Consider the following 22,172-nt stretch of genomic DNA (forward strand, 5'->3'; position numbering starts at 1 on the left):
TCTCTTCCTTCTCCGTGTCAGCTGACTTCTCTGCCTTCTCCGTGTCAGCTGACTTCTCTGCCTTCTCCGTGTCAGCTGACATCTCTTCCTTCTCCGTGTCAGCTGACTTCTCTTCCTTCTCCGTGTCAGCTGACTTATCTGCCTTCTCTGTGTCAGCTGACTTCTCTTCCTTCTCCGTGTCAGCTGACTTCGCCTCCTTCTCTGTGTCAGCTGACTTCTCTTCCTTCTCTGTGTAAGCTGACTTCTCTTCCTTCTCCGTGTCAGCTGACTTCTCTGCCTCCTTGTGTCAGCTGACTTCTCTTCCTTCTCCATGTCAGCTGACTTCTCTTCCTTCTCCGTGTCAGCTGACTACTCTTCCTTTTCCGTGTCAGCTGACTTCTCTTCTTTCAGCTGACTTCTCCTACTTCTCTGTGTCAACTGACTTATCATCCTTCTCCCTGTCAGCTGACTTCTCTTCCTTCTCCGTGTCAGCTGACTTCTCTGCCTTCTCTGTGTCAGCTGACTTCTCTTCCTTCTCCGTGTCAGCTGACTTCTCTTCCTTCTCTGTGTCAGCTGACTTCTCTCCTTCTCCGTGTCAGCTGACTTCTCCTCTTTCTCCGTGTCAGCTGACTTCTCTTCCTTCTCGGTGTCAGCTGACTTCTCCTCCTTCTCTGTGTCAGCTGACTTCACCTCCTTCCCAGTGTCAGCTGACTTCTCTTCCTTCTCCGTGTTGGCTGACTTCTCTGCCATCTCTGTGTCAGCTGACTTCTCTTCCTTCGCCCGTGTCAGCTGACTTCTCTTCCTTCTCCGTGTCAGCTGACTTCTCTGCCTTCTCTGTGTCAGCTGACTTCTCTTCCTTCTCTGTGTCAGCTGACTTCTCTTCCATCTCCGTGTCAGCTGACTTCTCTTCCTTCTCCTTGTCAGCCGACTTCTCTTCCTTCTCCGTGTCAGCTGACTTCTCTGCCTTCTCCGTGTCAGCTGACTTCTCTGCCTTCTCCGTGTCAGCTGACTTCTCTTCCTTCTCCGTGTCAGCTGACTTCTATTCCTTCTCCGTGTCAGCTGACTTATCTGCCTTCTCCGTGTCAGCTGACTTCTCTTCCTTCTCCGTGTCAGCTGACTTCTCCTCCTTCTCTGTGTCAGCTGACTTCTCTTCCTTCTCTGTGTCAGCTGACTTCTCTTCCTTCTCCGTGTCAGCTGACTTCTCTGCCTCCTCTGTGTCAGCTGACTTCTCTTTCTTCTCCGTGTCAGCTGACTTCTCTGCCTTCTCTGTGTCAGCTGACTTCTCTTCCTTCTCTGTGTCAGCTGACTTCTCCTCCTTCTCCCTGTCAGCTGACTTCTCTTCCTTTTCCATGTCAGCTGACTTCTCTTCTTCTCCGTATCAGCTGACTTCTCTTCCTTTTCCATGTCAGCTGACTTCTCTTCTTCTCCATGTCAGCTGACTTATCTTCCTTCTTCCTGTCAGCTGACTTCTCTTCTTCTCCGTGTCAGCTGACTTCTCTTCCTTCTCCCTGTCAGCTGACTTCTCTTCCTTCTCAGTTTCAGCTGACTTCTCTTCCTTCTCCGTGTCAGCTGACTTCTCTTCCTTTTCCATGTCAGCTGACTTCTCTTCTTCTCCGTGTCAGCTGACTTCTCTTCCTTCTCCATGTCAGCTGACTTCTCTGCCTTCTCCGTGTCAGCTGACTTCTCTTCCTTCTCTATGTCAGCTGACTTCTCTGCCTTCTCCGTGTCAGCTGACTTCTCTTCTTCTCAGTGACAGCTGACTTCTCTTCCTTCTCCGTGTCAGCTGACTTCTCTTCTTTCAGCTGACTTCTCCTCCTTCTCCTTGTCAACTGACTTATCTTCCTTCTCACTGTCAGCTGACTTCTCTTCCTTTTCCATGTCAGCTGACTTCTCTGCCTTCTCCGTATCAGCTGACTTCTCTTCCTTTTCCATGTCAGCTGACTTCTCTTCTTCTCCATGTCAGCTGACTTATCTTCCTTCTTGATGTCAGCTGACTTCTCTTCTTCTCCATGTCAGCTGACTTCTCTTCCTTCTTCCTGTCAGCTGACTTCTCTTCCTTCTCAGTGTCAGCTGACTTCTCTTCCTTTTCCGTGTCAGCTGACTTCTCTTCCTTTTCCATGTCAGCTGACTTCTCTTCTTCTCCGTGTCTGCTGACTTCTCTTCCTTCTCCGTGTCAGCTGACTTCTCTTCCTTCTCCATGTCAGCTGCCTTCTGAGCCTTCTCTGTGTCAGCTGACTTCTCTGCCTTCTCTGTGTCAACTGACTTCACCTCCTTCTCCGTGCCAGCTGACTTCACCTCCTTCTCCATGTCAGCTGACTTCTCTTCCTTCTCCCTGTCAGCTGACTTCTCCTCCTTCTCCGTGTCAGCTGACGTCTCTTCCTTTTCCGTGTCAGCTGACTTCTCTTCTTTTAGCTGACTTATCCTCCTTCTCCGTGTCAACTGACTTATCTTCCTTCTCACTGTCAGCTGACTTCTCTTCCTTCTCCGTGTCAGCTGACTTCTCCTCTTTCTCCATGTCAGCTGACTTCTCTTCCTTCTCGGTGTCAGCTGACTTCTCTGCCTTCTCTGTGTCAGCTGACTTCTCTGCCTTCTCTGTGTCAGCTGACTTCTCTTCCTTCTCCGTGTCAGCTGACTTCTCTTCCTTCTCCGTGTCAGCCGACTTCTCTTCCTTCTCCGTGTCAGCTGACTTCTCTTCCTTTTCCGTGTCAGCTGACTTCTCTTCTTTCAGCTGACTTATCCTCCTTCTCCGTGTCAACTGACTTATCATCCTTCTCCCTGTCAGCTGACTTCTCTTCCTTCTCCGTGTCAGCTGACTTCTCTTCCTTCTCCGTGTCAGCTGACTTCTCTTCCTTCTCCGTGTCAGCTGACTTCTCTGCCTTCTCTGTGTCAGTTGACTTCTCTTCCTTCTCCGTGTCAGCTGACTTCTCCTCTTTCTCCGTGTCAGCTGACTTCACTTCCTTCTCGGTGTCAGCTGACTTCTCCTTCTCTATGTCAGCTGACTTCACCTCCTTCCCAGTGTCAGCTGACTTCTCTTCCTTCTCCGTGTTGGCTGACTTCTCTGCCTTCTCTGTGTCAGCTGACTTCTCTTCCTTCTCCGTGTCAGCTGACTTCTCTTCCTTCTCCGTGTCAGCTGACTTCTCTGCCTTCTCTGTGTCAGCTGACTTCCTTCTCCTTCTCTGTGTCAGCTGACTTCTCTTCCTTCTCCGTGTCAGCTGGCTTCTCTGCCTTCTCTGTGTCAGCTGACTTCTCTTCCTTCTCCGTGTCAGCTGACTTCTCTTCCTTCTCCGTGTCAGCCGACTTCTCTTCCTTCTCCGTGTCAGCTGACTTCTCTGCCTTCTCCGTGTCAGCTGACTTCTCTGCCTTCTCCGTGTCAGCTGACATCTCTTCCTTCTCCGTGTCAGCTGACTTCTCTTCCTTCTCCGTGTCAGCTGACTTCGCCTCCTTCTCTGTGTCAGCTGACTTCTCTTCCTTCTCTGTGTCAGCTGACTTCTCTTCCTTCTCCGTGTCAGCTGACTTCTCTGCCTCCTTGTGTCAGCTGACTTCTCTTCCTTCTCCATGTCAGCTGACTTCTCTTCCTTCTCCGTGTCAGCTGACCACTCTTCCTTTTCCGTGTCAGCTGACTTCTCTTCTTTCAGCTGACTTCTCCTACTTCTCTGTGTCAACTGACTTATCATCCTTCTCCCTGTCAGCTGACTTCTCTTCCTTCTCCGTGTCAGCTGACTTCTCTGCCTTCTCTGTGTCAGCTGACTTCTCTTCCTTCTCCGTGTCAGCTGACTTCTCTTCCTTCTCTGTGTCAGCTGACTTCTCTCCTTCTCCGTGTCAGCTGACTTCTCCTCTTTCTCCGTGTCAGCTGACTTCTCTTCCTTCTCGGTGTCAGCTGACTTCTCCTCCTTCTCTGTGTCAGCTGACTTCACCTCCTTCCCAGTGTCAGCTGACTTCTCTTCCTTCTCCGTGTTGGCTGACTTCTCTGCCTTCTCTGTGTCAGCTGACTTCTCTTCCTTCTCCGTTTCATCTGACTTCTCTGCCTTCTCTGTGTCAGCTGACTTCCTTCTCCTTCTCTGTGTCAGCTGACTTCTCTTCCTTCTCTGTGTCAGCTGACTTCTCTTCCTTCTCCGTGTCAGCTGACTTCTCTTCCTTCTCCGTGTCAGCCGACTTCTCTTCCTTCTCCGTGTCAGCTGACTTCTCTGCCTTCTCCGTGTCAGCTGACTTCTCTGCCTTCTCCGTGTCAGCTGACATCTCTTCCTTCTCCGTGTCAGCTGACTTCTCTTCCTTCTCCGTGTCAGCTGACTTATCTGCCTTCTCTGTGTCAGCTGACTTCTCTTCCTTCTCCGTGTCAGCTGACTTCGCCTCCTTCTCTGTGTCAGCAGACTTCTCTTCCTTTTCTGTGTCAGCTGACTTCTCTTCCTTCTCCGTGTCAGCTGACTTCTCTGCCTCCTTGTGTCAGCTGACTTCTCTTCCTTCTCCATGTCAGCTGACTTCTCTTCCTTCTCCGTGTCAGCTGACTACTCTTCCTTTTCCGTGTCAGCTGACTTCTCTTCTTTCAGCTGACTTCTCCTACTTCTCTGTGTCAACTGACTTATCATCCTTCTCCCTGTCAGCTGACTTCTCTTCCTTCTCCGTGTCAGCTGACTTCTCTGCCTTCTCTGTGTCAGCTGACTTCTCTTCCTTCTCCGTGTCAGCTGACTTCTCTTCCTTCTCTGTGTCAGCTGACTTCTCTTCCTTCTCCGTGTCAGCTGACTTCTCCTCTTTCTCCGTGTCAGCTGACTTCTCTTCCTTCTCGGTGTCAGCTGACTTCTCCTCCTTCTCTGTGTCAGCTGACTTCACCTCCTTCCCAGTGTCAGCTGACTTCTCTTCCTTCTCCGTGTTGGCTGACTTCTCTGCCTTCTCTGTGTCAGCTGACTTCTCTTCCTTCTCCGTGTCAGCTGACTTCTCTTCCTTCTCCGTGTCAGCTGACTTCTCTGCCTTCTCTGTGTCAGCTGACTTCTCTTCCTTCTCTGTATCAGCTGACTTCTCTTCCATCTCCGTGTCAGCTGACTTCTCTTCCTTCTCCTTGTCAGCCGACTTCTCTTCCTTCTCCGTGTCAGCTGACTTCTCTGCCTTCTCCGTGTCAGCTGACTTCTCTGCCTTCTCCGTGTCAGCTGACTTCTCTTCCTTCTCCGTGTCAGCTGACTTCTATTCCTTCTCTGTGTCAGCTGACTTATCTGCCTTCTCCGTGTCAGCTGACTTCTCTTCCTTCTCCGTGTCAGCTGACTTCTCCTCCTTCTCTGTGTCAGCTGACTTCTCTTCCTTCTCTGTGTCAGCTGACTTCTCTTCCTTCTCCGTGTCAGCTGACTTCTCTGCCTCCTCTGTGTCAGCTGACTTCTCTTCCTTCTCCGTGTCAGCTGACTTCTCTTTCTTCTCCGTGTCAGCTGACTTCTCTGCCTTCTCTGTGTCAGCTGACTTCTCTTCCTTCTCTGTGTCAGCTGACTTCTCCTCCTTCTCCCTGTCAGCTGACTTCTCTTCCTTTTCCATGTCAGCTGACTTCTCTTCTTCTCCGTATCAGCTGACTTCTCTTCCTTTTCCATGTCAGCTGACTTCTCTTCTTCTCCATGTCAGCTGACTTATCTTCCTTCTTCCTGTCAGCTGACTTCTCTTCTTCTCCGTGTCAGCTGACTTCTCTTCCTTCTCCCTGTCAGCTGACTTCTCTTCCTTCTCAGTTTCAGCTGACTTCTCTTCCTTCTCCGTGTCAGCTGACATCTCTTCCTTCTCCGTGTCAGCTGACTTCTCTTCCTTCTCCGTGTCAGCTGACTTATCTGCCTTCTCTGTGTCAGCTGACTTCTCTTCCTTCTCCGTGTCAGCTGACTTCGCCTCCTTCTCTGTGTCAGCAGACTTCTCTTCCTTTTCTGTGTCAGCTGACTTCTCTTCCTTCTCCGTGTCAGCTGACTTCTCTGCCTCCTTGTGTCAGCTGACTTCTCTTCCTTCTCCATGTCAGCTGACTTCTCTTCCTTCTCCGTGTCAGCTGACTACTCTTCCTTTTCCGTGTCAGCTGACTTCTCTTCTTTCAGCTGACTTCTCCTACTTCTCTGTGTCAACTGACTTATCATCCTTCTCCCTGTCAGCTGACTTCTCTTCCTTCTCCGTGTCAGCTGACTTCTCTGCCTTCTCTGTGTCAGCTGACTTCTCTTCCTTCTCCGTGTCAGCTGACTTCTCTTCCTTCTCTGTGTCAGCTGACTTCTCTCCTTCTCCGTGTCAGCTGACTTCTCCTCTTTCTCCGTGTCAGCTGACTTCTCTTCCTTCTCGGTGTCAGCTGACTTCTCCTCCTTCTCAGTGTCAGCTGACTTCACCTCCCTTCCCAGTGTCAGCTGACTTCTCTTCCTTCTCCGTGTTGGCTGACTTCTCTGCCTTCTCTGTGTCAGCTGACTTCTCTTCCTTCTCCGTGTCAGCTGACTTCTCTTCCTTCTCCGTGTCAGCTGACTTCTCTGCCTTCTCTGTGTCAGCTGACTTCTCTTCCTTCTCTATGTCAGCTGACTTCTCTTCCATCTCCGTGTCAGCTGACTTCTCTTCCTTCTCCTTGTCAGCCGACTTCTCTTCCTTCTCCGTGTCAGCTGACTTCTCTGCCTTCTCCGTGTCAGCTGACTTCTCTGCCTTCTCCGTGTCAGCTGACTTCTCTTCCTTCTCCGTGTCAGCTGACTTCTATTCCTTCTCTGTGTCAGCTGACTTATCTGCCTTCTCCGTGTCAGCTGACTTCTCTTCCTACTCCGTGTCAGCTGACTTCTCCTCCTTCTCTGTGTCAGCTGACTTCTCTTCCTTCTCTGTGTCAGCTGACTTCTCTTCCTTCTCCGTGTCAGCTGACTTCTCTGCCTCCTCTGTGTCAGCTGACTTCTCTTCCTTCTCCGTGTCAGCTGACTTCTCTTTCTTCTCCGTGTCAGCTGACTTCTCTGCCTTCTCTGTGTCAGCTGACTTCTCTTCCTTCTCTGTGTCAGCTGACTTCTCCTCCTTCTCCCTGTCAGCTGACTTCTCTTCCTTTTCCATGTCAGCTGACTTCTCTTCTTCTCCGTATCAGCTGACTTCTCTTCCTTTTCCATGTCAGCTGACTTCTCTTCTTCTCCATGTCAGCTGACTTATCTTCCTTCTTCCTGTCAGCTGACTTCTCTTCTTCTCCGTGTCAGCTGACTTCTCTTCCTTCTCCCTGTCAGCTGACTTCTCTTCCTTCTCAGTTTCAGCTGACTTCTCTTCCTTCTCCGTGTCAGCTGACTTCTCTTCCTTTTCCATGTCAGCTGACTTCTCTTCTTCTCCGTGTCAGCTGACTTCTCTTCCTTCTCCATGTCAGCTGACTTCTCTGCCTTCTCTGTGTCAGCTGACTTCTCTTCCTTCTCTATGTCAGCTGACTTCTCTGCCTTCTCCGTGTCAGCTGACTTCTCTTCTTCTCAGTGACAGCTGACTTCTCTTCCTTCTCCGTGTCAGCTGACTTCTCTTCTTTCAGCTGACTTCTCCTCCTTCTCCTTGTAAACTGACTTATCTTCCTTCTCACTGTCAGCTGACTTCTCTTCCTTTTCCATGTCAGCTGACTTCTCTGCCTTCTCCGTATCAGCTGACTTCTCTTCCTTTTCCATGTCAGCTGACTTCTCTTCTTCTCCATGTCAGCTGACTTATCTTCCTTCTTGATGTCAGCTGACTTCTCTTCTTCCCCATGTCAGCTGACTTCTCTTCCTTCTTCCTGTCAGCTGACTTCTCTTCCTTCTCAGTGTCAGCTGACTTCTCTTCCTTCTCCGTGTCAGCTGACTTCTCTTCCTTTTCCATGTCAGCTGACTTCTCTTCTTCTCCGTGTCAGCTGACTTCTCTTCCTTCTCCGTGTCAGCTGACTTCTCTTCCTTCTCCATGTCAGCTGCCTTCTCTGCCTTCTCTGTGTCAGCTGACTTCTCTGCCTTCTCTGTGTCAACTGACTTCACCTCCTTCTTCGTGCCAGCTGACTTCACCTCCTTCTCCATGTCAGCTGACTTCTCTTCCTTCTCCCTGTCAGCTGACTTCTCTTCCTTCTCCGTGTCAGCTGACGTCTCTTCCTTTTCCGTGTCAGCTGACTTCTCTTCTTTCAGCTGACTTATCCTCCTTCTCCGTGTCAACTGACTTATCTTCCTTCTCACTGTCAGCTGACTTCTCTTCCTTTTCCATGTCAGCTGACTTCTCTTCTTCTCCGTATCAGCTGACTTCTCTTCCTTTTCCATGTCAGCTGACTTCTCTTCTTCTCCATGTCAGCTGACTTATCTTCCTTCTTCCTGTCAGCTGAGTTCAATTCTTCTCCGTGTCAGCTGACTTCTCTTCCTTCTCCCTGTCAGCTGACTTCTCTTCCTTCTCAGTGTCAGCTGACTTCTCTTCCTTCTCCGTGTCAGCTGACTTCTCTTCCTTCTCCATGTCAGCTGACTTCTCTGCCTTCTCCATGTCTGCTGACTTCTCTTCCTTCTCCATGTCAGCTGACTTCTCTGCCTTCTCCGTGTCAGCTGACTTCTCTTCTTCTCAGTGACAGCTGACTTCTCTTCCTTCTCCGTGTCAGCTGACTTCTCTTCCTTTTCCATGTCAGCTGACTTCTCTTCTTCTCCGTCTCAGCTGACTTCTCTTCCTTCTCCGTGTCAGCTGACTTCTCTGCCTCCTCTGTGTCAGCTGACTTCTCTTCCTTCTCCGTGTCAGCTGACGTCTCTTCCTTTTCCGTGTCAGCTGACTTCTCTTCTTTCAGCTGACTTATCCTCCTTCTCCGTGTCAACTGACTTATCTTCCTTCTCACTGTCAGCTGACTTCTCTTCCTTTTCCATGTCAGCTGACTTCTCTTCTTCTCCATGTCAGCTGACTTCTCTTCCTTCTCCTTGTCATCTGACTTCTCTGCCTTCTCTGTGACAGCTGACTTCTCTTCCTTCTCTGTGTCAGCTGACTTCTCCTCCTTCTCCCTGTCAGCTGACTTGTCTTCCTTCTCCATGTCAGCTGACTTGTCTTCCTTCTCCCTGTCAGCTGACTTGTCTTCCTTCTCCCTGTCAGCTGACTTGTCTTCCTTCTCCCTGTCAGCTGACTTGTCTTCCTTCTCCCTGTCAGCTGACTTGTCTTCCTTCTCCCTGTCAGCTGACTTGTCTTCCTTCTATGTATTTTAAATTCTGACACCTCTTTGGAACTCTCTATGTCAGCTGACACCTCTTTGGAATGCTCTGTGTCAGCTGATTCAGCGTGTACGTGTGTGTGTGTGTGTTTTGTGTGGGCTTGTGTGTCTGTGGGCTTGTGTGTCTGTGTGTGTGGGCTTGTGTGTCTGTGTGTGTGTGTGTGTGTGTGTGTGTGTGTGTGTGTGTGTGTGTGTGTGTGTGTGTGTGTGTGTGTGTGTGTGTGTGTGTGTGTGTGTGTGTGTGTGTGTGTGTGTGTGTGTGTGTGTGTGTGTGTGTGTGTGTGTGTGAGACGTGGGTTTCGGGGATCACACCCTACTCCATGTCATCTTGTTCAGGGTGGGTGGAGCACAGAATCAGCCCTATCTGTTTCCCATCAGCGTTTCTCTGCAGGAACATCTGCTCGCTCTCTCTCTCTCTCTCTCTCTCTCTCTCTCTCTCTCTCACACACACACACACACACACACACACACACACACACACACACACACACACACACACACACACACACACACACACACACACACACACACACACACAAATACACACGTCTACGCACAGAACCCAAACACCCGGAACCTGTTGTCATAGGAACAGCCTTCCTTCTGATGTGATGATGACACAATCTGTCCTCATAGAGATGTTTGCCCCTCTCGTACAACAAAAGGTAATTTCTTCAATCCACCCTGCCTTTTAGAAAGAAAGCATCTCCCAGATGGTCTGTCAGTACGGGAGAAAAGCCCACCGTCCTCAAAATAAGGAGTCGTAAAATCAAGGACTCATTCAGCCTCATTGGTTTAAACAATTAACTGCTGTTCTCCATAATCCTCAGAGTTATGTCTCAAATGCAGAAATTGGGCACCAGAGATATTCACAGAGCTCATTCACTTCGCCCGCCCCAATGGCACATTGTCGCCTGAAGAATGGAAGAATGAGTGTGTCCCAAGTAGCACTCTATGTTCTATGTAGCGCACTGCTTTTAAACAGGGCCCATAGGACTCTGGTCAAAAGTAGTGCCCTATATAGGGGGTAGTGTGCTCTTTGGGATGCAGGTATTAGAGTGAAGGGAGGGACTTTCGTTGCTTTAAAATTACAGTATTTAATATAAAACTCTTTGATGAAAAATGAATCAACATTTGGGCACTCATTATTTTCATCAAAGCTCATATAATTGGAGTTATCTCTCTGCAACTGAATATCCTGCTGTACAATTTCCAAGAGGATATTTAATCCGGAGAATACATTAATAAATGGAGCTAATTACGAAACTATATTGATGAAATCTTACTTACTTTTTTTGTTGAGTTATTGGCTATTATAATGGGGGAAGGGGGGTCCTATGAGGAATCTAGCACACTAGTTTAGTACACTGCTCAAAAAAATAAAGGGAACACTTAAACAACACAATGTAACTCCAAGTCAATCACACTTCTGTGAAATCAAACTGTCCACTTAGAAAGCAACACTGATTGACAATAAATTTCACATGCTGTTGTGCAAATGGAATAGACAACAGATGGAAATTATAGGCAATTAGCAAGACACCCCCAATAAAGGAGTGGTTCTGCAGGTGGGGACCACAGACCACTTCTCAGTTCCTATGCTTCCTGGCTGATGTTTTGGTCACTTTTGAATGCTGGCGGTGCTTTCACTCTAGTGGTAGCATGAGACGGAGTCTACAACCCACACAAGTGGCTCAGGTAGTGCAGCTCATCCAGGATGGCACATCAATGCGAGCTGTGCCAAGAAGGTTTGCTGTGTCTGTCAGCGTAGTGTCCAGAGCATGGAGGCGCTACCAGGAGACAGGCCAGTACATCAGGAGACGTGGAGGAGGCCGTGGGAGGGCAACAACCCAGCAGCAGGACCGCTACCTCCGCCTTTGTGCAAGGAGGAGCAGGAGGAGCACTGCCAGAGCCCTGCAAAATGACCTCCAGCAGGCCACAAATGTGCATGTGTCTGCTCAAATGGTCAGAAACAGACTCCATGAGGGTGGTATGAGGACCCGACGTCCACAGGTGGGGGTTGTGCTTACAGCCCAACACCGTGCAGGACGTTTGGCATTTGCCAGAGAACACCAAGATTGGCAAATTCGCCACTGGCGCCCTGTGCTCTTCACAGATGAAAGCAGGTTCACACTGAGCACGTGACAGACGTGACAGAGTCTGGAGACGCCGTGGAGAACGTTCTGCTGCCTGCAACATCCTCCAGCATGACCGGTTTGGCGGTGGGTCAGTCATGGTGTGGGGTGGCATTTCTTTGGGGGGACGCACAGCCCTCCATGTGCTCGCCAGAGGTAGCCTGACTGCCATTAGGTACCGAGATGAGATCCTCAGACCCCTTGTGAGACCATATGCTGGTGCGGTTGGCCCTGGGTTCCTCCTAATGCAAGACAATGCTAGACCTTATGTGGCTGGAGTTTTGTCAGCAGTTCCTGCAAAAGGAAGGCATTGATGCTATGGACTGGCCCGCCCGTTCCCCAGACCTGAATCCAATTGAGCACATCTGGGACATCATGTCTCGCTCCATCCACCAACGCCACGTTGCACCACAGACTGTCCAGGAGTTGGCGGATGCTTTAGTCCAGGTCTGGGAGGAGATCCCTCAAGAGACCATCCGCCACCTCATCAGGAGCATGCCCAGGCGTTGTAGGGAGGTCATACAGGCACGTGGAGGCCACACACACTACTGAGCCTCATTTTGACTTGTTTTAAGGACATTACATCAAAGTTGGATCAGCCTGTAGTGTGGTTTTCCATTTTAATTTTGAGTGTGACTCCAAATCCAGACCTCCATGGGTTGATAAATTGGAGTCCATTGATTATTTTTGTGTGATTTTGTTGTCAACACATTCAACTATGTAAAGAAAAAAGTATTTAATAAGATTATTTCTTTCATTCAGATCTACGGTGTGTTGTTTAAGTGTTCCCTTTATTTTTTTGAGCAGTATATATTACCAACAGGTTCGTTTCAACAAATGACACATTTTGTCACATCTAATATAAATGGTATAATTCTGTTTGGTGTAATTTAATGTTTTGGTTCATGTATCCCATTCTATTGGAGGGATTTATGAAGATTCAGTGCAGTGGCATTTTATTGTACCATAGTGTTGCAAGATTTTATCCTTGTATTTTAAGCCGTATCCAGAAAGCAGAAATACCCCGAAAAGGAAAGCAGTTGTCTGAGGATGGTGCTGGACCATCTGAGGTTATGTTTTTTTTATATGTATATAAAAAAAAACGTTCAATAAAGGTTAAAATCTGAGCATGTCACATGATCAAGCAAAACACAGAGCCCTACTTTTATACCGTGTCATGTCTCTGTTCGTTCTCATCTGAATTTGAAGTCATTACAGCATATGAACAGCAGAGGGAGATATGAGATCCTTTTTGTCTCAGAAGTCCAACTCTCCTGTCAAATTCTTCTGAAAATGACTCTGAGCTGAGGTACACTGATACCTTCAGATCTTCTCAATATATAGCCTTGCTGTCATTGTTTGACATGTATTGAAAGCAGTAACTCGCCAAAATGTACCCTGAACATTTCATGGCTCTAGGTCCAAGAAATGTTTATCAAAGTCAATTCTAAAGTTTGAAAATGTTATTTTCCACTTCCTGAAAGGTTTTGCAAATAAGAGGTTTTCAAACGACAGCGACGATAGCCTACTGTTCTTCTTGATGAGCTATTTGAAAAAGTGCATCACATTCTACAGAGAGATCAGGTCAACTTTTGAAAATAAAGTCCATAGCGTGTCATGTTTTTTTTATATCTCTCCACAGGATGAAGGAAAAAGGAAACCGCACACTGCTCTTGATAGTATCACTGATCTTTAATAAGCTTTCTGTATTGGCCTCACGGCCTTCATCAGAGCTTTACGTATCGGCCTCACGGCCTTCTTCTGAGCTTTACGTATCGGCCTCACGGCCTTCCTCAGAGCTTTACGTATCGGCCTCACGGTCTTCCTCAGAGCTTTACGTATCGGCCTCACGGCCTTCCTCAGAGCTTTACGTATCGGCCTCACGGTCTTCCTCAGAGCTTTACGTATCGGCCTCACGGTCTTCCTCAGAGCTTTACGTATCGGCCTCACGGTCTTCCTCAGTTCTTTACGTATCGGCCTCACGGTCTTCCTCAGAGCTTTACGTATCGGCCTCACGGTCTTCCTCAGAGCTTTACGTATCGGCCTCACGGTCTTCCTCAGAGCTTTACGTATCGGCCTCACGGTCTTCCTCAGAGCTTTACGTATCGGCCTCACGGTCTTCCTCAGAGCTTTACGTATCGGCCTCACGGTCTTCCTCAGAGCTTTACGTATCAGCCTCACGGCCTTCCTCAGAGCTTTACGTATCGGCCTCACGGCCTTCTTCAGAGCTTTACGTATCGGCCTCACGGCCTTCCTCAGAGCTTTACGTATCGGCCTCACGGCCTTCTTCAGAGCTTTACGTATCGGCCTCACGGCCTTCTTCAGAGCTTTACGTATCGGCCTCACGGCCTTCTTCAGAGCTTTTGTGAGATTTTTAAATTAGCACCCTTATGTAGACCTAGCCCCACCCACATCCGTTCCACTTATCGAAAGGGGTTGGATGCCAAGGAAAAACAAATAAGTGCTACCAAATATAACAATATGCATTTCATAAATATTCAAATAAAGTATGTAAATAAGATGTATTAAACACGTCTGTTAAACCACAATGAGATTTCATAAATCATTGGGTACATAATACGAAAAACATCAGAGTAATCTTAAATAGGGGCATAATTCATGTTCAAATTCACAACATAACATACATAGGCATCATTAAGACCTCTAGGAAATAATGTCTCTCCACTCCCTCTTTCTCTCTGCCCCCTCTCTCTCCCTCTCTCTCTCTGCCCCCTCTCTCACTCTCTCTCTCCCTCCTTCTCTCACCCCTCTCTCTCCTCTGCTCCACTCTCCTCCCCTCTCTCTCCGTACAGAAAGAGGCTGGACAGTGGCATACAGAGGTTTCAGTCCCTGCGTCATGTGATCCAATCTCCCCATGTCCCTTGTCATGTGACCAAGTCGATAACCTAGGTTAAAAAAAAACAGAAATTCCCTTCAGCAGCAGCAACAACAACGTGTGGGATGATGCCTGTAATACCCATTAGATGGATTTGAATGTTGGAATGTGTCTGCTTCCTCATCTGTGTGTGTGCGTGTCTCTGGCCACCTCTCTGTGTTTCATGCAAAAAAGTATCATAACATGAACACGCGTCTTTCTGATTTACAGTCAGACATGCTACCAGACATGCTACCACCAGGAAGTCCTGTGATTTGTTGTTGTGTCTGAGGCCCTTTCATAGAATATACTTCCTTATGTTTCCCCTGGGAAGTTGACCAGAGGTATGCTTCGGGGGGAATGGTTAGGGTAGTGGTGTGTGTGTGTGTGGTAACGATGCACACATACACAAGTATATATAGTTGTGTGTGTACTGTATGTTTCTGAGTGTATTTATATGTGTCATTTGTGCATGTCTGTATACAGTATGTACATCATTGTTTATACATCCTGCCTGTGAACAGTCTGCCTGCTAGGTGTCCAGGTACCGAGGAGTGGGCCGGGTGCTGGACAAACTGATCCACTTTGCAGACGAGCGGACCCCCAAGGTGCGACCCCAGGTCTTCCTCAAGGTGCTGGGTGGCTTACAGCCCTGGGTGTTTTGCTTACCTGACCTCTGTGTCGCCATCGAGGTACAGATACATCAATAATAATAACAGACTGATTGATAATAGCTGTCAATTTTTTATTTATTTGTACGGCTGTTTAAGCAACACACAGCAGGCTATATGAAAAACATCTTAACCTTTCCTGGAATGTACAAACCATTCTCTGATGATAATACTTCCTGACTGCAAGGACAGACTGTGTTTTCCTCTATTTTTCATGTTGCTTTAGTAGCCTTTTCACCTCTACTACTGGTTCGAGCAAACCCACTCTCTTTCAAGCGCAAAACGATTGACCCCGACGTGATTCGAACACGCAACCTTCTGATCTGGAGTCAGACGCGCTACCGTTGCGCCACGAAGTCCTGTATGTACGTCCGGCGTCTGAGACGTTTCATAGAATGCACCATCGAACTTTTGTCCAGGAAAGAAAATCAACGACATGCCACAGCCACTGCGCGGTTGGTCGCGTCACCATTCCGTGCGCTTCGCGGGCGTGAGTATGTCATGAGATACTAACCACCTTGTGCCGACCAGCACTTTCACAAGCTAGACAGTTTGAAAGCTACAGTATCTGACCTCGTGGCGCAACGGTAGCGCGTCTGACTCCAGATCAGAAGGTTGCGTGTTCAAATCACGTCGGGGTCATAATTTTGAGCTCGAATGAAAACTGGGTTTCATTACATTAAAGATTAAATGGCTGCTGAACATATACAGCTTTAGGGGACAACAGAGCCCCCGTTTACACCTAGTGCTAACATTGTATCTGGATATCAACATAGCCGCAGGAAGTAGGGGTGCTGTAGCAACCCCTGATAAATCTAAATCTATTATTATGTTTCATGTCTATTGCCCGTTTGGTATATGTTACGAAATACAATTTGTTTTATATGTTATGCATTTACAAAATGTAAGATATGTTACGCATTTACAAAATGTAAGATATGTTACGCATTTACAAAATGTAAGATATGTTACGCATTTACAAAACGTAAGATATGTTACAAATTTACAAAACGTAAGATATGTTATGCATTTACAAAATGTAAGATATGTTACGCATTTACAAAACGTAAGATATGTTACAAATTTACAAAATGTAAGATATGTTACGCATTTACAAAACGTAAGATATGTTACGAATTTACAAAACGTAAGATATGTTACAAATTCTCGCTAGGTGGCTTAGGCTAGGGGTTAGGGGTTAAGGTCAGGAGTTACTACTACTACTGCAACTCTTGTTATCACCAGACCCCCTACCACCTACCACCTACCCCCTACCCCCTACCACCTACCTCCTACCACCTACCTTCTTCTCCTACCTCCTACCCCCTACCTCCTACCACCTACCTCCTACCCCCTACCACCTACCACCCTAACCCCTACCACCTACCTCCTACCACCTACCTCCTCTCCTACCTCCTACCACATACCACCTACCACCTACTCCCTACCCACTACCTCCTACCACCTACCTCCGACCTCCTACCCCTACCACCTACCTCCTACCCCTCCCCCCTACCACCCACCTGCCAGCCCCTACCTTCTACCTCCTACCACCTACCCCCACCACCCTACCTCCTACCTCCTAACCCCTACCACCTACCTCCTACCACCTACCTCCTATCCCCTACCCCCTACCTCCTACCCCCTATCCCCTACCACCTACCTCCTACCACCTACCCCCCTACCTCCTACCCCCCACCCCCTACCCCTACCCCCTACCACCAACCTCCTACCCCCTACCCCCTACCTACTACCCCCTACCTTCTACCACCTCCCCCCTACCTCCTACCTCCTACCCCTCTTCCCCCTACCCTCCTACCCCCCTTTTAGAGTGTGGAGGAATGTGAAAATCATGAATGTGAATTATGTGATAATGAAATAACTGTTATGAGGTCAAGGTTATTTCAATAGCATGATTATGTGTTTTCATGCCCTTGTTCAGACCATATGCCAAAATTGCCAAATATTGCGGAAGGCATGGAATAAAATAACTTGTACTGCTACTCTTGTTATCACCATTCCTGCTGTGTGCTTTTCCCCCCAATGTTTTGACTCAGCAGAGAACCTTCTAGCTTCCTTATCCTTTGTGATTAGCTGTTGTGTGTTTTCTCCTTGGATGCGGGGAGGGGGAGTAAACTGCCCCTGGGTAGGGTCAAAGGCCTTGTAGACACCCAGAGGGGGAAAGTTCTGTGGGAGAGAGGGAGAGAGAGGGGGATGTGAGTGGAAAATGGAGAGGGGCAGAGAGATGAGGGCGATGGGGGTGGGGAGTTGGGAAAGGGGCATCCATCACACATTGCAGGAATTTTTTGAACCGATATGTCTTAACCTCGGAGAAGGAGGGAGGTATGGAGACAGAAAACGGGGAGGGGGGAGACATGAGGAGAGACAAGAACTCTTTCATCCTAACCTCTCATTTAGGTTCAGTTCTGAGCACTCGGTCTAGACCACACTGTTAAGATCAGGCATTTTTCCTTGATCACGTGATCTGGTCAAGGAGAAAGTCAGTAGAGTTGATATTGTTCGCTGGTTTTTAGCAACACTTGTGGGGGTTTAGAATCCCTTTTCCTTCCTTCAAATGACCTAGTGGCCTCATGGGTGGACTGTTTTAAAAAAAAGAATCATGATTTCATCATTAATAAACGTAAAAAAGAAAATAATCACAGAAAATCTGGTGTTTTCTATGTCAAATAGTTTTGTTATATTTCAGTCTTCTGTGATGTCTATAAAGTGTAATATTGGGATGCAAACTCAAAATGTAATACATTTCACCTCTATATCTGACATGGTACAGGTGTCTTCTTTTAAAGCCCATAACCATGTGTGTGAGGTGTATACTTTTGTATTAAATTTGATTTGTTTAAGAATACCAAGAAACACTCTGTGTGACCCTGATTTGGAATATTCCGGATTGCACAATTCTGTGTCCTTGTGCTTTTTTTAGCCAACTGTAGTAATCTCACAATAACAAAGCCAGCCGCCGAAAATTCAATATTTACTCTTCAATTATGGAAAGGCCTCTCTATTGCTGATTAGTTGAGAAAGTGAACTTGGCAGACCAGGAGAGAGAGAGGCATGTTTGTAGTGTGAAAGTTTGTGAAGTCAAAAGGCTGGCCTGTGATGTGAAATATGAAGGTGAAAAACACAGCTCTCAACCAAATATCTGTTCTGTGACGTTTGCAGTTATTAAAGGCCCAATGCAGCTGTTTTTATCACAATACCAAATCATTTCTGTGTAACAATTAAGTACCCTATGGTCATAGTGTTCCATTAAAACGATCAATAAAGAATCAAAAATAGCTTTTGAGCAACAACAAAAAAATAATTAAAAGAAGAATTTTGCAAGTACCGTCTGGGAATGGTCTGAGTGAGGGGCCTAATGGGAGGGATATGTAAGATGAAAACTAGCTGCTATTGGCAGAGGGGTTTGTAACTGTCTTTGTTATTGGTCTATTTAACTTGATGTCACCAGGCAAGCCAAATCTCCACCCATGCAAGCCCTGCTGATTACAAGGCTCTGTGTGAAGTGTTTTTTTCAACCAGCAACTATCAGGAAATAGCACTGATCATATAATTTTTTCTCGCACTTTTACAAAATAGGAAAAAAACTGAATTGTGACTGCATTGGACCTTTAAAGCTACAGTCCTTCATTGAGACAATAACAAAGCAGTGTCCTCAAAAGTTGAGGGATGAGGCTGGAGGAATGTTATCACTCTCAAATTTACATTTACATTTACATTTAAGTCATTTAGCAGACGCTCTTATCCAGAGCGACTTACAAATTGGTGCATTCACCTTATGATATCCAGTGGAACAACCACTTTACAATAGTGCATCTAAATCTTTTAAGGGGGGGGTTAGAAGGATTACTTTATCCTATCCTAGGTATTCCTTAAAGAGGTGGGGTTTCAGGTGTCTCCGGAAGGTGGTGACTGACTCCGCTGTCCTGGCGTCGTGAGGGAGCTTGTTCCACCATTGGGGTGCCAGAGCAGCGAACAGTTTTGACTGGGCTGAGCGGGAACTGTGCTTCCTCAGAGGTAGGGGGGCCAGCAGGCCAGAGGTGGATGAACGCAGTGCCCTTGTTTGGGTGTAGGGCCTGATCAGAGCCTGAAGGTATGGAGGTGCCGTTCCCTTCACAGCTCCGTAGGCAATCACCATGGTCTTGTAGCGGATGCGAGCTTCAACTGGAAGCCAGTGGAGAAAGCGGAGGAGTGGGGGTGACGTGAGAGAACTTGGGAAGGTTGAACACCAGACGGGCTGCGGCGTTCTGGATGAGTTGTAGGGGTTTAATGGCACAGGCAGGGAGCCCAGCCAACAGCGAGTTGCAGTAATCCAGACGGGAGATGACAAGTGCCTGGATTAGGACCTGCGCCGCTTCCTGTGTGAGGCAGGGTCGTACTCTGCGAATGTTGTAGAGCATGAACCTACAGGATCGGGTCACCGCCTTGATGTTAGTGGAGAATGACAGGGTGTTGTCCAGGATCACGCCAAGGTTCTTAGCACACTGGGAGGAGGACACAAGGGAGTTGTCAACCGTGATGGCGAGATCATGGAACGGGCAGTCCTTCCCCGGGAGGAAGAGCAGCTCCGTCTTGCCGAGGTTTAGCTTGAGCTGGTGATCTGTCATCCACACTGATATGTCTGACAGACATGCAGAGATGCGATTCACCGCCTGGTTATCAGAAGGGGGAAAGGAGAAGATTAATTGTGTGTCGTCTGCATAGCAATGATAGGAGAGACCATGTGAAGATATGACAGAGCCAAGTGACTTGGTGTATAGCGAGAATAGGAGAGGGCCTAGAACAGAGCCCTGGGGGACACCAGTGGTGAGAGCGCATGGTGCGGAGACAGATTCTCGCCACGCCACCTGGTAGGAGCGACCTGTCAGGTAGGACGCAATCCAAGCGTGGGCCGCGCCGGAGATGCCCAACTCGGAGAGGGTGGAGAGGAGGATCTGATGGTTCACAGTATCAAAGGCAGCAGATAGGTCTAGAAGGATGAGAGCAGAGGAGAGAGAGTTAGCTTTAGCAGTGCGGAGAGCCTCCGTGACACAGAGAAGAGCAGTCTCAGTTGAATGCCCAGTCTTGAAACCTGACTGATTAGGATCAAGAAGGTCATTCTGAGAGAGATAGCAGGAGAGCTGGCCAAGGACGGCACGTTCAAGAGTTTTGGAGAGAAAAGAAAGAAGGGATACTGGTCTGTAGTTGTTGACATCGGAGGGATCGAGTGTAGGTTTTTTCAGAAGGGGTGCAACTCTCGCTCTCTTGAAGACGGAAGGGACGTAGCCAGCGGTCAAGGATGAGTTGATGAGCGAGATGAGGAAGGGGAGAAGGTCTCCGGAAATGGTCTGGAGAAGAGAGGAGGGGATAGGGTCAAGTGGGCAGGTTGTTGGGCGGCCGGCCGTCACAAGACGCGAGATTTCATCTGGAGAGAGAGGGGAGAAAGAGGTCAAAGCACAGGGTAGGGCAGTGTGAGCAGGACCAGCGGTGTCGTTTGACTTAGCAAACGAGGATCGGATATCGTCAACCTTCTTTTCAAAATGGTTGACGAAGTCATCCGCAGAGAGGGAGGAGGGGGGGAGGGGGAGGAGGATTCAGGAGGGAGGAGAAGGTAGCAAAGAGCTTCCTAGGGTTAGAGGCAGATGCTTGGAATTTAGAGTGGTAGAAAGTGGCTTTAGCAGCAGAGACAGAAGAGGAGAATGTAGAGAGGAGGGAGTGAAAGGATGCCAGGTCCGCAGGGGAGGCGAGTTTTCCTCCATTTCCGCTCGGCTGCCCGGAGCCCTGTTCTGTGAGCTCGTAGTGAGTCGTCGAGCCACGGAGCAGGAGGGGAGGACCGAGCCGGCCTGGAGGATAGGGGACAGAGAAAATCAAAGGATGCAGAAAGGGAGGAGAGGAGGGTTGAGGAGGCAGAATCAGGAGATAGGTTGGAGAAGGTTTGAGCAGAGGGAAGAGATGATAGGATGGAAGAGGAGAGAGTAGCGGGAGAGAGAGAGCGAAGGTTGGGACGGCGCAATACCATCCGAGTAGGGGCAGAGTGAGAAGTGTTGGATGAGAGCAAGAGGGAAAAGGATACAAGGTAGTGGTCGGAGATTTGGAGGGGAGTTGCAATGAGATTAGTGGAAGAACAGCATCTAGTAAAGATGAGGTCAAGCGTATTGCCTGCCTTGTGAGTAGGGGGGGAAGGTGAGAGGGTGAGGTCAAAAGAGGAGAGGAGTGGAAAGAAGGAGGCAGAGAGGAATGAGTCAAAGGTAGACGTGGGGAGATTAAAGTCACCCAGAACTGTGAGAGGTGAGCCATCCTCAGGAAAGGAACTTATCAAGGCGTCAAGCTCATTGATGAACTCTCCAAGGGAACCTGGAGGGCGATAAATGATAAGGACGTTAAGCTTGAAAGGGCTGGTAACTGTGACAGCATGGAATTCAAATGAGGAGATAGACAGATAGGTCAGGGGAGAAAGAGAGAATGTCCACTTGGGAGAGATGAGGATTCCAGTGCCACCACCCCGCTGGCTCGATGCTCTAGGGGTATGCGAGAACACGTGGGCAGACGAAGAGAGAGCAGTAGGAGTAGCAGTGTTATCTGTGGTAATCCATGTTTCCATCAGCGCCAGGAAGTCTAGGGACTGGAGGGTAGCATAGATGAACTCAGCCTTGTTGGCTGCAGACCGGCAGTTCCAGAGGCTGCCGGAGACCTGGAACTCCACGTGGGTCGTGCGCGCTGGGAACACCAGGTTAGAGTGGCAGCGGCCACGCGGTGTGAAGCGTTTGTATGGCCTGTGCAGAGAGGAGAGAACAGGGATAGACAGACACATAGTTGACAAGCTACAGAAGTGTTGTTTCTTGTATTATTGTCTCCTGTGTCTTTAGAGAACTGTTTCACTTTGATATCCTTTTTCTTCTGTCCTGATTTTCTCTTTCTTTTCTTCTGTTAACTAGATATTCTTTGTTGTTCTTCGTTAGCTAGCTAGCTTCTTCCAAAAGAGTCCCTAGCAACTTAAAACAAATAAATAATAATAAATAAAACAAATTCACAGACAAAGCTATGGATGCAAGGACTGACCATCCATGATATCAAAATGGTAGTTTTAACCATGTTTTGAGGTGATACAGAGTTTGTTTAAATTGACATTGTTTACAAATTGGAGTAAAACAAGCTTATATTCTGGGTTCCAATGGGGTACGACAGTTGAGTGTATGTGTGACCATAGCAACAACAACGTGGGGAACATTTACATGTTTTATTAAAAAAATTAAAAACAGCCCCCGTCCCGCAGGAGGCCATCATTGTAAATAAGAATTTGTTGTTAACTGAGTTGCCTAGTTAAATAAAGGTTAAATAAAATAAATAATAAAATACATTTCATAGTGTCATGGTTCATGTGGCAGCTATACCATGTC

General features: G+C 47.9%; 2 non-coding genes across 2 annotated transcripts; one reads left to right on the forward strand and one right to left on the reverse strand.

The window, feature by feature from the left end:
- Window positions 1-15,065: 15,065 nt before the first annotated feature.
- Window positions 15,066-15,137, reverse strand: trnaw-cca (transfer RNA tryptophan (anticodon CCA)). The gene has a single exon. It is a non-coding gene; the product is annotated as a tRNA-Trp (tRNA).
- Window positions 15,138-15,348: 211 nt separating this feature from the next.
- Window positions 15,349-15,420, forward strand: trnaw-cca (transfer RNA tryptophan (anticodon CCA)). Its single transcript has one exon. It is a non-coding gene; the product is annotated as a tRNA-Trp (tRNA).
- Window positions 15,421-22,172: the final 6,752 nt, after the last annotated feature.

The sequence above is a fragment of the Salmo salar genome, chromosome ssa20, assembly GCF_905237065.1.
Source record: "Salmo salar chromosome ssa20, Ssal_v3.1, whole genome shotgun sequence".
NCBI classification, from domain to species: domain Eukaryota; kingdom Metazoa; phylum Chordata; class Actinopteri; order Salmoniformes; family Salmonidae; genus Salmo; species Salmo salar.